This window comes from Haliaeetus leucocephalus, unplaced genomic scaffold, assembly GCF_000737465.1.
Source record: "Haliaeetus leucocephalus isolate CR32 unplaced genomic scaffold, Haliaeetus_leucocephalus-4.0 Scaffold83, whole genome shotgun sequence".
Classification (NCBI taxonomy): Eukaryota; Metazoa; Chordata; class Aves; order Accipitriformes; family Accipitridae; genus Haliaeetus; species Haliaeetus leucocephalus.
The window spans coordinates 2,710,193-2,725,734 of record NW_010972519.1 but is presented as its reverse complement, the minus strand read 5'-3'; positions in this window follow the sequence as shown (position 1 = coordinate 2,725,734).

Below are 15,542 nucleotides of genomic sequence, written 5' to 3'. Positions count from 1 at the left end.
TGAGGCAATGGCGGCGGCTGGTGCGGGAGGCGGGCGGTGAGCAGTGAGGCGAGGGGGCTCTCCCTCAGGGACGCGCGGAGCTCCTCCGGCCTTTTGCGGAGGGCGTGGTGAAGAAAGGGAGGGAAAAACCGTGCTGGCACGGCAGGACTCGGGCGTTTTGAAATGGTACTTTGCACCGGGGTGGTGTGGGGGGGGGAAGCGTGCCGGTAGAAGTTCAGGTCCTCGGTCTTGCCAGGCTCCGGGTTTGTAGCCTTAGACGGAGGCCTGTGATATAGGATATGGGGTGTCCGCCGATGTCTTTTGTCAAGATGTTTGTCCGCAAGATGAGTCTCAAGACTGAAAAAGTTAAATGCTTTTTAGCAACGGAATTAAAACTTTATTACCTGCTTCCATCACCATTGTGTGTGAACACCTCAGTGTATTTATCCCCAATATCCTTGTGAGGTCAGGAAATACTATTTTATAACCAGAATGGAGGCATAAGAAGAGATTTACCTTATGTTGCACAAGTAGACCTATCTAAAATCACAAAACAAGTTTCCGAAGTCCCAGGTAGCATTGTAACTTCTAATCATATTATGTGATTTTCAGCTGCTGAGAAAAAAATCCTTTAAAGGATAACCTTTGAGGTTGATGGATAAAATGACAATGAATAAGGGAAAAGTTCGATTCATGATACTTCTGCTAAAGATCTCTGCAGTAAAAATTGGCCTTGTTAACTTGATAAAAACAATAATAAACAAAAATACATTAAATTGTCTCTTGAAGAGAACCAAGAAACAGTGCTTTCCTTCTGTGTCCTTCAGTCTTCAATTCTGTGTCTAACTACAGAAGGCATAACGAGTTTCAGACAGGTTTCATTTTTCAAGTAGATAGTGTCCCTTTAACGCCAAAGAATCAGACATTTCATTAAGCTCTGCAGTACAAACAAGGAGCGAAGCATGGAAAAGTTTGCTAATAAAGAGAGGCTCCTAAGGAACTCCAGCTTCTGAAGGGAAAGATAAGAGCCTGAAGGAATACCGTTAGCACCGAGGACCCAATTCTTCCTTTTAAATAAAACCTGGATACAGACAACAGCTAATGTGAGAATTTGCAAAAGCAGAGAAAATAGTCTTAATTTTTACGTTTATTGACTTCTAATTATTTTCCTCTACAACCACTCCTTCGCAGACCATGTTTGAGATGGAGCCTGGGACCTATGTGTTTCTACAGCAGCTGTTGTCCTTGAGATGGCTTATCAAATTGTAAATGTGGACAACTAGTACTTGACAGCACCTTCAAATGTAATATTTGATGTACTCATATCGGTTTCCCAGCTCCCTCCCTTGTTATATAAGAACAATTATTTGCACTTGAAATTCTGAATGTGCTGTCACTACCAGGGCCTGTAACTTGGAATTCCCAGGAATTTCCAAGAAAGAATAGAATTTCCAAGCACTAGGCAAATATTTGTACATAGGGTGATGCACCAAAATGGATCAGCTAGATGAGCACTTGCAAGGATTAGTACACAAAAATCAAGGCAAATGGTAAGTTTTAACCGTTGCATTTAGGATGGTTGCAATTTTATTGTTTGACAGTTTGGCAGTTTACGTACACATAGTATTTCTACAGCACACCCATTAGCTACTATACAAAACTCCAGACTTGGGATGACCAAGAAACCTCCTGAGTCACAACCTGAGAACAATAGGATCTCTACTGTGGTGTCATTTTAGAATCTGCATGTTGTGCCAGCTCTGTGAGTGGATTCCTGTACTGTGTGCACAGGCCCTTGGGGTCAGAATTACACTTGTGGTGATCTCATTTTAGGACTAAAACTTAAAATCTGCTAAAAATGGTTTGACATTCATTTACGTTCCAGAAAATATTTTATGAATATACATTGTGAAGTACCATAAAGTATCACACCAAGAGGCCATTTGGTATTTTAACATCCAAGAAATGATATTGTTGTTCTTAATACTTGTCTGACTTTACATCCCTTGACAAATCCATAGTAATCTTTTTGCATACTTGTATTGTGTGTGACATGTGTGTAGTTCAGAGGAAAAATTATGCCAAATAATCTTTAAGAATACCAAAACTTTATTAACCTTTTAAAATAAAAGAATTTGTGCATTAAAATGTTATGAAAGACTGAGGGATCATCTTCTGACTCTTGAAATGTCTAAAACAGATACCTGATTTGAGAGTTGAGGCTTCTTACACAGCCATTAGACTATCCAAGGGAAAAATCAGAGTGTATAAGATACTACATCTCTAGGTTCTTACTTAGGCACAGAACATACATTGTATGATTAATCTATGCTGATACCCATTTATCAAGTTGGAATATTTCAAAATCTCAAGTTATTGCTAGTAAAATAGCTTCTCTATTTCTTGATTTTATTTTATTTATTTATTTTCTGATAGGACAGTGATTGTACAGTCTAAAAACTCTGGATCACCTTTTTCTTTCATTCCTCCACACAAACCAGCAGGGCTCAGCCTAGGTGCTGTAACACCAAGTAAAACCATAGCAGTTACAAGCTGGGTTATAACTAACAAGTTCGGCCTCTTCTGCTATTTATACTAATAGTTGGGGTCATGTGAAATTACTGACCTGCATGTGGGATGACAACCTGAAAGAACTTGAGAATCTGTAAACTCAGACACATCAGTTTTCTCCAAGAATTTTAAAAACTCTGCCGTACCATGAAATGATGACAAGGATTCCCACATTCCTTCTTCAGAACAAATGGCTTTGAGAAAATCAGTATTTCAGCCCCTGACAGGATTTTCTATTCTGAATCACAGAATTTACGTTTCATTTAATGATCCGGAAAACTTGATGTACAAGGAGGAAAGAGTGGGTTTGTGCTGTTTGTGTTCCCTTCAGTTGTATAGATGAAGCCAGCGAGATTTATTCCTTAAGAAAACTAAGGGAAGGGTCATGTTCACATGGGTTTTCTCACTCTGGAGGTGTTTATTGTCTCTTCAGTACTAGAAATTTTGCTAACTCCCAACAGTACTGTAGGAATTTCCATAATGGATTTCCATGAGGAAAAATGGTTCTGGAATTCTTTTTGTTGCCACATTAGCAACACCGACAAACAGGTTTGACTACATGCCTTTCAACAAGAGGTATACAATTTGTCAGTGCTGACATTTCTGTAAGCAAACAAGCTGAAATGCATATATATTTAAATATAATAATGAGCTTCTCAGTTGTTTGTCAGGACTTATACGCTGATGTTTTCTGTATGTACCAGTTGATCCTCCCCCTAACCTTTGAGTCCAGTAGCCAATTTCCATCAAACTTCAGAAGGGATAGCAGTCTTGGATAAAATAATACTCAAGTTTTCGAGAACTAAGGGGCTATTAAGAGAGAGAGACCTTACAGGTCTGCTGATAAGAAAGCTAATAAGCTTTCTCCTTTCTAGCCACCGGAGAATTCAAATGGAGCAGGCTGAGAGGGAAATACAGAACTACTCGCTTTCACTTGCAAATCACCTGTAAAGAACGTGACAGTTTTAAGGCCCCACTAGTCTGCAATAGGTGGCTGGCGGATGGACTGCAACATGGAAGTGGACTTCTAATGGATTCAGCTGGGCTATGCAGTTTCAACAGTTGACTTCTGGAATAAAGTCCTGCAAGACCAATATCTGCTTTCTAACAGGGGCATGAAGATGGTTTTATTGACAAATCCTGGAAACACTTATAACTGGGTTCAATGTTACTAGCAGTGGTAATCCAGTTGGTGACACTTGTCTAAGGAATAACTTCTTAAAATGGTTAAATGAAAATGTGATTCACCTGCAAATATTTTTGCCCTGATCATAGCTTCAAGACTGAAGAGGAGTAGCAGTTACCCATAAATTTATCCTCTTAATCTGAGGTGCTTCAAAAGAGACATACAGGTAAGAGAATTTCTTGGTGTCTTATTGTTTCAAGGAAAATCAAACAGTAAATAAGCTGGTTCAACAGCTGCAGGGATAGAAAAGTTTTAGGTGAGCAGTAGCTTTCTAGGGCAGGACTTGAAGGGACCCTTCTTTATCCTGTAAAACGGCAGTATGAAAGAGCTAGACTGCTGTGTTACATGGTCTCAGATCAGATCTCTGATTTGATCTCAGACATGGACTATGGTTGTATAGAATGGCTTTTTGCTAACAGATTTAGCATGGAGTTTTAGGTGGAAATTTTTTTGTGTGCTATTAATTCTTCCTAAGCATGGGTTCAAATGAGACCTATTTTTTCAGTAATTTCTCATCCATTTTAAACATTATGAGAATCAAAACCATTGTTAAAATGTCTATAAATTGTTTTGTTGCAGAATGCTACAGAAACACTATTTCAAATCATTAATTTAAAACAAATTGCTAAAATGGCCATGGGAAATCTCGCAAAACCAGGTACCATCATGATTTTTTCTTAGAAGAGCATTTGTCTTTGTAAAAAATACTATTTCCATGTAGCAAATTCCTTGTCTTTTTAAATTTCAGATAATTCTAAGACACTACCAAGAAAAATCGGAGACAAATCATCATTGCTACAAAGGAAGATCTCTTTCACAGGGCAGTGAATAAAAGAAAATCTACTAATATAATTGATTTTTAACTTTCAAAAAGCTTTTGACCTTACTGCCCACAAGAGGCTACTAAGGAGATCAGTGCTGTGATCCAACTTCTGCTTTCCTCCATAGCATTCTTTATTCATGTGATGCCCAATTAACATTAAGGGACGTAGCAGTCTGCCCACATGAAAGAAGTTGCAGTCAGTTCCTACACAGAGACTGATAGGGTAATATATGACAAAGTGACACTGAGACCTGAAATAGTATTCCTTGCTCTAAATGTGTCCTTGTTTTCTGTTACTTGCTTGACTTTCTTCTGAGGTTATAAGCCCTTGGAGCAGAGACCATTCTCCACAATGCTTACCTGTAGACTGAGCAACTTAGCCCATTGCGCTTTACAGACATGTATGAAATGAGGTAGGGGCGTAACTGTCTGCAGAATTAGGGCTTATTCGTGCATTACATCCTGGCACAGTCCGTGCTGCCCCAGACTTCTGGGTCCCATAACCGTAGAAATTGTAAGTCCTAAAGGATCTCTCATAGAGAACAAAGTGATATTTAATTAAACTAAGAGGACACAAAGTTAAAATCAGTGCAACCCTTTTCCTTAGCTCTTTTTACAATAGCGTATAATTAGTCCACGGAACTTGCTATCTCAAGATACTGCCAAACCCCAGTGTTGGGGGCAGTGTCAGGAAGGATTTGTTTAGGGAAGGGCACAGCTTACAGGGGGAATGGAGTAGCTTCTCACCCATCTAAGAACTGCCCAAGTGCAGTCTGAAAAGATGCCTGTTTCATTCTCTATAACATACAAGCTTAAGTTGATGCATTTCCTATAAGGGTATCATCCCTTCCAGCTCCAGGTAGCAGTGATGAACTCATCAATGTAAAATTTACTGTCATTGGAAAGATTACTCCTTCCTATAGTCTAAATTTTTCTCTGACTGTGTTCAGGATTAAAAACTTAGGAAATAAAACAAGCAACTTGATGGTAGCCAGAATTTTTCATGCTCAAAGGAGAAGTTCTTCTGAAACCTGATAGGTTGCTGACTTACATTATAAGGACTCTGTCAGATATTTTAAAAGTGTTTTATCTTATCTTGCATAAAGTTTGTGCCAGCGTCTCTAATTTCAGCTCAGAACAACACAGGCATAAATGCAGATACAGGCATCTCCTGGCATATACTCAGATAACTGGCACCTGTGCAGTAAGTGTGACATGCTCCAGATACCTCAGATTTATATTCACTTGAAGTGCAGTTGATCTGTGTATGTGTGCTGGCCAGTTATCAGGACAGCCATCATTCGATCTGCATTATTGCATATCCAGTCAGGTTGATAGCTATCCAGATATCCTAGACATGAAGCCAAATTCCTTTTTTTCTGTTTGAACAAAATTTAGGGAGTGAGAGCAAGAAAGGACACGCATGGAAAAAATCAAGATATGTAACTGAATACCCAGCTTTTTATTACAGAAAGGATTGCACTTCCACTAACTACTACAGTGCTGTTTGTCTCTGAGTGCCTCCCCAGCTCCTGGGACATGGCATGAGGAAATGGCAAGGGCAGAGCAGAGCAGCACTTCTAGTTCCAAGCCTTTCTTCGCCCAGCACCGCAGCCTTCTTCCAGTGGCATCTGAGGCACAAGTGGGGTTATGGCAGAAGTGTCTGGGTAGGAATAGGGCAGGGGGAGCGCAGTGGTGAAAATGCTTGGAATTAGCAAGGCAGCTTCTCCCTGCTTGCAGCTCTGGTGTAGCCATTGCCTCCTGGCAGTATACCTCCCAGTGCTGTCCCCAGCATTTCTTTCTCCCCCGCTGCCGTAAGCCCTGTGTGTCAATGCTACACAGGTTGAAAATAGCCACATAAATAATTCACAAATTGTTGGGAGCACATGCAAGGCCGAGAATGTGCCTTCATGAGGGGGAAGAGGAAAAACTTTAAAAACTGCCAGTCTAATGATTATGAATTGTCTAGTCTTTTCTCAGCCTCTGTTTTACAGCTTTACATATACAGCTTATTATTACTTATAACAGAAGTGACCAAATGCTTGCTAAGTATTATCCAGACCATAGAAAAGAAACCATCGCTCTTCAGAAGAATTTATAATTTTTGAAGTTCCAGTTTTACAGGTTTGCAAATGTCCCTGCACATGGCTGGAAACTTACAGATTCTAAATAATAACTTTACACATGAGCAGTCCCAGGAAACTCAATGCATCCACTCATGTGCATAAGTGTTTTACAGAAACAAGATCCAATTGTTCTGGAAATCCATATATTTTGTATATTTATAATTTGTTCTGTCTGAGCCATTGTCTCATGTCTGTTGTGATGAAACTCTCATTTATTTTTGAGTGGAAACAAGCTGGTTTAGGTTTTGCTCCCAAATCCTTCCACATGTTTTGTTTCCAAATGCTTCTCTATGCTTGTTTGTCTTTCCAGGTGTCATTCTGACATCTGTACTCTGGAAAATACAACCTTCTCAGTCTGAAACGCTGTTCTTGTAGCTATAAGATTTTATAACAGCATGATATTTATCTCTGTCCATTAAATAGCATACGATTACTTAAAGTTTTTACAAGTTCTTGAATATCATAGGACAGTCCTGAGTCTCAGTTTAAAGTCTTAAATGCTCGTTGCTCATATGTGTGTGGAGCTTTACACTGTGTTCTGAAAATCTATAGTAACACCTCATTCACAGTAACAAGATACAGTAAAATAACCTAGGAGTGGTATTTTGCCTGTAGTTCTTGATGCCGTGGCTTTTGGTTGTTCTAAAAATTGCAAAGGGAGATTTCAGCCTATATGTTATGTAAGCAATAGAGATTAAACATAGTTAAAATTTAATTCAAGCCATGCTGAAGTGGTTGAAGGAGGAAGAAAGGCCCAGTTTCCTCATAGTGACACTTCAAAGAGAAGTCTTAGTCCTGTCAATCTGGATGCTCCAGTTCCAGCAAGGGTAGGAATCATACATGTGTATGTAATCAGTCTTCTGCCTACAGAGCGTTTAGGGCTTTCACAGCAGCACTGCAGTTACACGGCTCCTCCTAAACCTAAGGAGGATTGTGGGACTTCATTCACCATTTGTGGAAACCACGTTCTGTAAGCTGTCGTGAGGCTCATTGTGCAGAGTCAATTGCTCTGGTTAGTCTTGATCCCTACAATCATTTCACAACAATGTAAGACTGTCTTTATATTTTACACATAGTTTGCTGCCTCACCATGTTGTCTTGAGCGCATTTTGGACTGCTCAGCCAGCTACTTGTGCACCAAGTATGCCAGGTATTTTTTCAGTTTGCTGACACAGACATTGTTCCTGCTAAGCCTTATATGATTATTAACCAACACTTCATTTTCCTTTAAGGATTACAAAACCCATTTGGTAAAAGGGAACTTCTTGGCAACCATCCAGGATCTATGTGTTATTGTAATACAAACTGTCTTTAAAAGCAGTATTTCATCCACTTTCATCCATTTCCATTTTCACATCTTTCATTGTAGTTGTATGCACTTGAAATGTTCTTCCTTAGTTTGTTTCAATGAGAGTCTGTGGCAAGACATTAACTGCCTGCAAGATTCCGTGGTCTTAGGACATGTGAGCCCTCAAGTCAACATAACACACAGGGTATTGCATGTCAGGCTCCATTTTCAAACACCTGCATCATCACACAACCTATGAACAGCTCTTAAACACAATTAAATATCTTGAATAATTCCTGAGTCAAAGACTCACGTCCCCTTATTTTGGCAGGTTGCTTTGTCAATATTGTGTTGGTGTCCAGAGTGTTTCTCTGACTTCTACAAAGTGATCAGTGTTCAGCAAATGCCAGCCTGAGGTGTCAAAAGGGGAACAGGACAATCACAGACATCAGGGAGTTTTGTCACGTTCTGCAATGGAAATGTATTGTGATTATGATTTTCTCTTGGCCTTAGACAGCAATGGAGATGTGGGAATGGAACCCTTGCATGTCAACTGCAAGATGTGATGTTATTTTACACTTGGGAAAATACATGGCATATGCTTAGGAGTGCTTATACACAGAGCTACCTAGCCAGATGTCAAAGCAATGAGTAATAAGGAGAGTCAGCAAGTTACTAATCAGCTATTAATTGTGTGCTTCAGTAATCAGCTTCTGCTGAAAACCAGTTTTCCACGGGCCACGATTTGAGGGTGGAAATAGCAAGTTAAATGACAAGCACATAAACATGCTGTGCTTAACCTTGTCAGTCAGTAGATGGCTGTATTGCTTCTAGCCATCTTCAGGGAAGAAAATTGCATTTCCATGGCCAAGAAAGAGTGCGCCCTTCCCCAGGGATATAAGGAGCCACTGACACTGCATGCAGACCTTTGCACTTTGTTTTAAAATGGTTCAATTTGCACACAATATTGTTCCTCTATTTATTTTTATGTAATTATTTGTTAGTTGCACAAAATCTTTTTAATGCTCTCGTTGAGCAGTCCATCTGTTGCTGTTTTATACAACTTAGCTGAAGTAATTATCATATGCTCTTGGCATCACCTTAATTTCACAGCAACAGGTTGCAAAATCAGAAATAAGACACTATGAAGGAATTGGGTATTTCAACTGTTTAAAAGTGGGCTGTGAGCTTCTTCAGCTGTGTTGTGGGCTCAGATCTGGTCTATATTCATTGTCACTGTCCTGGTTTCTTCTCATTCTCACCTGGTGGCCTAGCAATCATGTGTGAATGGTTTCCTGTCAGTTTAAAACACACTGATGCTCACAACACCAAAAAGTACAATTGCTTCATTGATCAGCCCCAGCAATGAGAAAGAATAAGCATAGCATTTGCACTGCTTTTTCCTTCCAAAAAAACAGTCACACCAAATTGGAATGTAGGAGACTGCCAGGGCATCAGGAGGAAGCTTGCAGTGTTAGGCTCTCTCTATTCTGTAGATAAAAAACAAGTTTCAGTTACCCAGAAAATCTATTAATGAGTTTTGTCATGCATTAAATGACCACACAAAACCCTCTTCCCCAAAACCACAAGCCAGCGTGGTGCCAGAAGAGCTCAGAAGTGGAGGAATTTGCAGTGGGCACAAGGATTGACTGCAACGGAAAGAAATGAAAAAAGAGACAAGTTTATTCTTTGGCAGTTGTGGGCAAGTACATGAAAATAAGGAGCAGATGTAAAAAGCTCAGGGAAAAAAAAATAGTAAACCATTTCAGACACAGGTGGATTTATGCTCAGAAGGTGGTGGTGATATTGTCTGAGTTCTTGGAGTGCTGTCACAGCACAAGGAAAGGTGCCCGTAGGCAGGATCCTCAGTCCTCTGAAAGCACTGGGAATGTTTTTATGGGTTTCAATAGCCCATAGAGCAATGGAGCTGCCAAATGTCATGCATTTCACTCAGGCTAGCAGGGACCTTCTCACACTGGCCTGGATTTCAGCTGGGTTCTCAGGTGCTCAGGCTGGCAGTGGGAAAATGGGGCAGGCTTTTGGCTTGTAGTTCTGTATTGGGACTGCTAGGGGCCCCGGTGGCTCTATTCCTGAGGCACGTAGTCATGTCCTGTTTGTAACTGGATTATGCCCCTAAGTAGTGGACCTGATCCAGGCCATGGGAACGAGAATACAGGTTCCCAAGCTGACACATCTCTAGCCAGTTGAGGCAGGATCCCCTCCAACATTTTGCTCCACAAGTAAAGTAGCGTCTACCTGTAGAAAGTCCGAGAGTCAGAGCATCCACTGCTTTCCTCACCCAGCAATGTCTTACCCATCCAGCATCCTTCTGCCACTGAAATTATCTGGGTCCAATGTCTCTCTGCTTCCCTACCAATGGTACTGTCAGCCTTGGTGACCATCTCTCCCCATCAATCCCCTTGCTGCTTCCCAGCAGCACCCATCCAGTAGTCCTCTCCAGCACTGCACTACCCTGCACGTCTGCTCTGCCACAGCTTAGAGTAATGTGTGTTGCTCACCAGTCTGAAAACTGTTTGCAAGCATGTGTAAGATTCCACACAGGGAATGGGGCACGTTTTGGACGCACTGTTTCAGTCCCAGTCTGGGCCAATATAATAAGGAGAATAATAATAACAAAATCAAAGAAACAGTAGTAGTTGTTTCAGCTCAAGGAAAATGCTTACAGTCAAGGAATGACTGCACGGCATGTGGAAATGAACAACAAAGGTCTGGAACAAGATATGATTTACATTGCTGTAGGTTTCATACTGGATAGCAAAAACCAGCAAACATTGAAATAGCAGGAGAATTTACCTAGAAAATGCTGCCTTAGAGAGCTATGAGAACATGGAACGTTAAAAATTCACATTCAGTGAGGTGTCAAGAGACATATTTAACCTTTCTTGGACGTACACATATGAAAAACTTGTGTTAGATGGTTACAAGCTTTAAAGAAAGCTGACCTGTTTTGCTCTTTAAAATATTCTAAGACTTCCACAGAGACTTATCTGATGCCACCTATATATAATGACCTAGATTTTAAAAACAGTTAGGAAGCAGACGTCTGGAAACCTGCTGTGAATTTTAACATTTTCCCTACAAAGATTGAGTGTAAACTTGCAGTTTAATTTCACTTACGAAAGACTAAAATACTTTTAGGACTTCTCAGTTATATAATTAGGATCGTCTTTTTTGGGAGATGACCATGAAGTGACAACAGAGCCATTCTTTCCCAGCCAGATTCCTGTCTTAAAGGATGCTCAGGTAAGTACAGGTCTGAAGTCATTACTATCTAATAACCGTGTAGTTGTCTGTATGCCATATCTTAATATGCTTATTAGTAAATGGGTGTCAGTGTCACAAAATTCACTGGCACCATTAGTGCCTGCCAGCTGAGTTATCAGAGTGACTGACAAATGAAGCAGCAAAGAGAATGAATTGCTTTGCCAAGATGAAACACTCAGAATAAAACAGACATGATGATCAGGATGAAGCAATTTAGGGGATGGCTTCCCCTCTCCTCAGATTAACAGGCTTCAGTCCGCAGGTTTGTCTTCCCAGTGATATTCCCTGGAACTCACTCAACCATCCAAAGCATGGACTATGTGAAGTGGCATTTTTAGAGTTCAGCAGGCAGGCTGCCAAAAGAATCTCCTCTACTCCTATTTTAACATTAATTTCTATGAGTTGGGGAAAAAAAAATTAAGCAGTTGTATAAAAGGGAATTGCTGGCAGAAAATATTTGGGGGGTGGGGGTGAACCAAAATGTCTCCTTTTGGATTTTAAATAGGAAAAATATTCCAGAGCCTCATAGGCTGAGGAATCCAAAGGTCAGTAGAAACAATAAGTAGTGAGCCTTAAAAAAACCCAAATAATTGGGGGGGTGGGGGGGTGGGGGGAAGGGAAAATTGTAAAAATAAGCAAAAGCAAGTTAAAGGGTAATTAGTGAGATAAATAATACTGAATTCCAAAAAAATATTTCAGCTGACAGCAAAGGGATAGAAATATGTTTTTAGTGGAAGCCAACCAAAGATAAATAAAAATCGGTCCATGGGAGCATAATTGGCTTGATTGTCAAAGCTATTTAAGTAAGAGTTTTGAGATTATGAAAACAGTTGTGTGATACTGCTGAAAGAGCTCATTAAAATAAAACAGGCATTTCTGCAGGCTGTTAACAAGAGTTTCCTAGGAAAAGGTTTCATTAGAGTTTGTTCTTGAAAACCTCTCTGCACAGCTTTTGGAGACCAGTGTACATGTGGAACCAGAGGAAAGTAGAAATAACTATGAACTTTTCTCCCATGATTTCATCAAAACCTTAGTGAATCACAGTCTCTTTATAAAATCAATGCTCATTCTAATCCCCTGCAAGTCTCAGAAGTGCAATCCCTGTTGCACAAACAAGGATGACTCCAGACACAACAATTATGTCTTGAGAAATATCAAGCTAGATCATCTTTCACCAGGACAAATAAAGATCAGAAAAGATAAAATACTATAAGAGTATGTTATCCATTTTAGCAGATGTCAAGGAATAATCTGTGTTATAGTCGTAATATTGAATGAAGTTAGAGCTAATTTAAAGTGGTTATTGTTGTGCGGAATGATAACAATAGCAGACGTGCTATGAATTGGAACATACCAGATGCTTGTTCAGATGAATCTTTGCAAAAATGATGTCTAGCACAGTAAGTTTTACAGCTTCAGCTTCTCAGAAGAACATGCTTTGAACTACAATCCGTAAATATTTGGGGGTTACTCTTGCAACTCTTCTTATTTCCTGGCTGCAGTCCCATTAGTATGAGATGATGTTCCTTGAGTCTAAGTCCAGCATCAGAGGGCATTTCCACCTGTTTTATGCTGGCCTCATGGCAGAACACACTGGTTTTGGACGAGGCAAGCATCAAGGACATTTGAGTGTCAATTGGAAGGACCAGGTGGAAACCCCTGGCAAAGGAAGGCCTGCAGTGGACACAGAGTTTGAACAGAAGGCAAGCAAAAGCTAGAGATGGACAAAAGACCAATACTGCCAGACCTGATGCTTTAACATCACCTGAGTAACATCCGGTAGTTTCCACTTAACTGTTCTTTCTTACAATTGCAACAGAGAGAAGTTTTGCCAAAGCTTCGCATTCTGAGCTGCACTTTTGCAGTGGAGAATTTAAACCTCACAGAAGCCAAGATGGTACTGCTAGCAGCAGAATGGGTCTTGTACCTGATTTTTTTTAACTGCAAATGGAACTAAACTTTTGTTAGTGTATATTGTAATTTCCAAAATTGACTAGTTATTGCCTATCATATATTCCAATTTTATTTAAGAATAACTCAGGTGGTAAAAACATACAGCCACTTAACCATCTCATAGCTTGCAAAGTTGTCTTCCCAATATTTTATAGTTCATGCCCTCCACAAACATGACAAAAGTCAGTCCCCAGAAGTTAAATGAACCACATCCTCTGTGAATATACAAGCCCCCAGCCATCTGCAGAATGCCTGAGAAAATAGAGCTAGTAGTATAACCCAGAAGGTCAATAAACAGATTCTTTCAGACCTGCACTACTTTGGAGTTGGAAATAAAAGCCACAATGTGAGCTTTCTGAGGCCGTTGCTTCTCTGTGTATAGCTGCACATAACAAACTGTCTAAAGACAATTCAGGGCTATGTAAAGTCTTCAGCCTTTCACACTTACTTGATATTTCCTAATTACAATTCCCCTCAGTGACAGGCCGATTGACATTCCTGTGATCCCTGTTGTAGTTGTTTTGCAGGCTTCCTTTATCTACATAAACATTTCCTGTTCTGCTTTCTCGCTCTCCTCCAGTGTCCTGTAACGGCTTCATATCATCATTTTTTTAACATTTCTTTCACTTGAGCCCAAATTGTTTTTCACAGGTGACAGCTCTGTCTGTGATATTTCTTGCTTTAGAAATATGTCACAGCTTCTCACCAAGTGAAGAGGTTTTCTGTGTGCTACTAAATGCTTCAGATAAAATGTATAGTGTAATGTTTAAAATTCTTGACTGCCTCTTAATTTGGCCAGAGCTTGGGCGCATCTGGTTCATTGTACTGTGATGGCAACACTCTCTTCTGCACACTCACGACATACAGAGGATTCTTGTTGCACAAGAGATTCTTGCAAAACTCAAATTAACTTTCTTTTACCACTACTTTTTCCTCCAAAAACTGCTATGCTAGTATTCCAACCCTGTTGCAGGAGCCATTCTACATGTACAAGTTCTACATCCTACCCTTTTGTAATATATTTATGCAATTCATTTTTACAGCTGGGTAGGTTATTATTCATAGAACACCATAGGTGTGCTTTAGATGATACCATTTAGGTGCTGTAATACTCTGTGATCTATACTTTACAGCTATAATGGCTTACCATGGAGCTTGCAGTCTGGCTGAGAAAGTTACAGACCGCGCAGCCAAAAGCAAGGGAAAGGCTGAGGCCGTACAGTGCCAGTAAGGAAGTTAGTCAAGTCAAAGTCAAGCCGAAAGAGAGGAATCTTAAGAAGGATCATAAGTCTTTGTTATGTGGAATAAGGGAGGCAGTGCATCCTGAGGAAGCTCTGGGAAACAAGCCTGAGTGACATTTGTCTATACTCACCCTCACTGTTGTGCTCTGACCCAAAAATTTGCCTCCAGTGAATGCTTCATCCATGCATCTCTATTCCCTCTCCCTACTGGCCTTAAATCATGTTAGTCACTTTTACAGCCTTTGCTTCTTATTATCTACCACCATTAGCCCTGTCCTCCTTACTAACTCCCCATGCCTCTTGTTTTTTCTATGCCTTCCATTTTGGGTATCATAATCATGTGCAGTTAGTCTGCAGCACATTTTGCTGCCCATCACCTAAAGCTCACCTACACTATAGCCCAAGGGATTCTCCCAGTAGCACTTAAGGGTGCTTTGGGCTATCTTTGGTGCTTTTCATTGCAAAAATGTACAAGCCTTGTCTTTTTCCCTTCCCTGAAGGCTTTTCATGAAATACTAGTTTGCAGCATGTAACTGCATCCTTCTCTGCAATGGTGAGGGACTCCATCCTATACACCTCCAGACACCTCTGTTGGTGGGTCTCAGTTCTCAAGTAAGAGTGCTCATCATTAGCTTGTATGCATTCCCATTGTAATTGTCATTATTTTGTATGGCCACCAAATAAAAGACACAATTTTCCGCTTCATTTGACTAAAACAAGGGCCGGGTTTACCTCAGATGGGAGAGAAAATGGGACATGGCCACTTTTTAGCATGGTGCATGTCACTTAAGAGGAAGATGTTGTAAACATGGCTTCACCTAGCTCTGAGGATGGTGTTGGTCCATCCTCAGCTGAAATGTCTCTCCTATAGCTCTTGTCTTTGGAGGAATTAGTGGATATAATATAGTTAAAGTAAGAGATGAGGGAGGTAATTTAGCAGGCAGTACATCACTGTTTCTGTTGAAGGAAGGCTTAGAATAGAATATAGAATAGACTATTTCAGTTGGAAGGGACCTACAACGATAATCTAGTCCAATGGCCTGACCACTTCAGGGCTGACCAAAAGTTCAAGCATGGTATTAAGGGCATT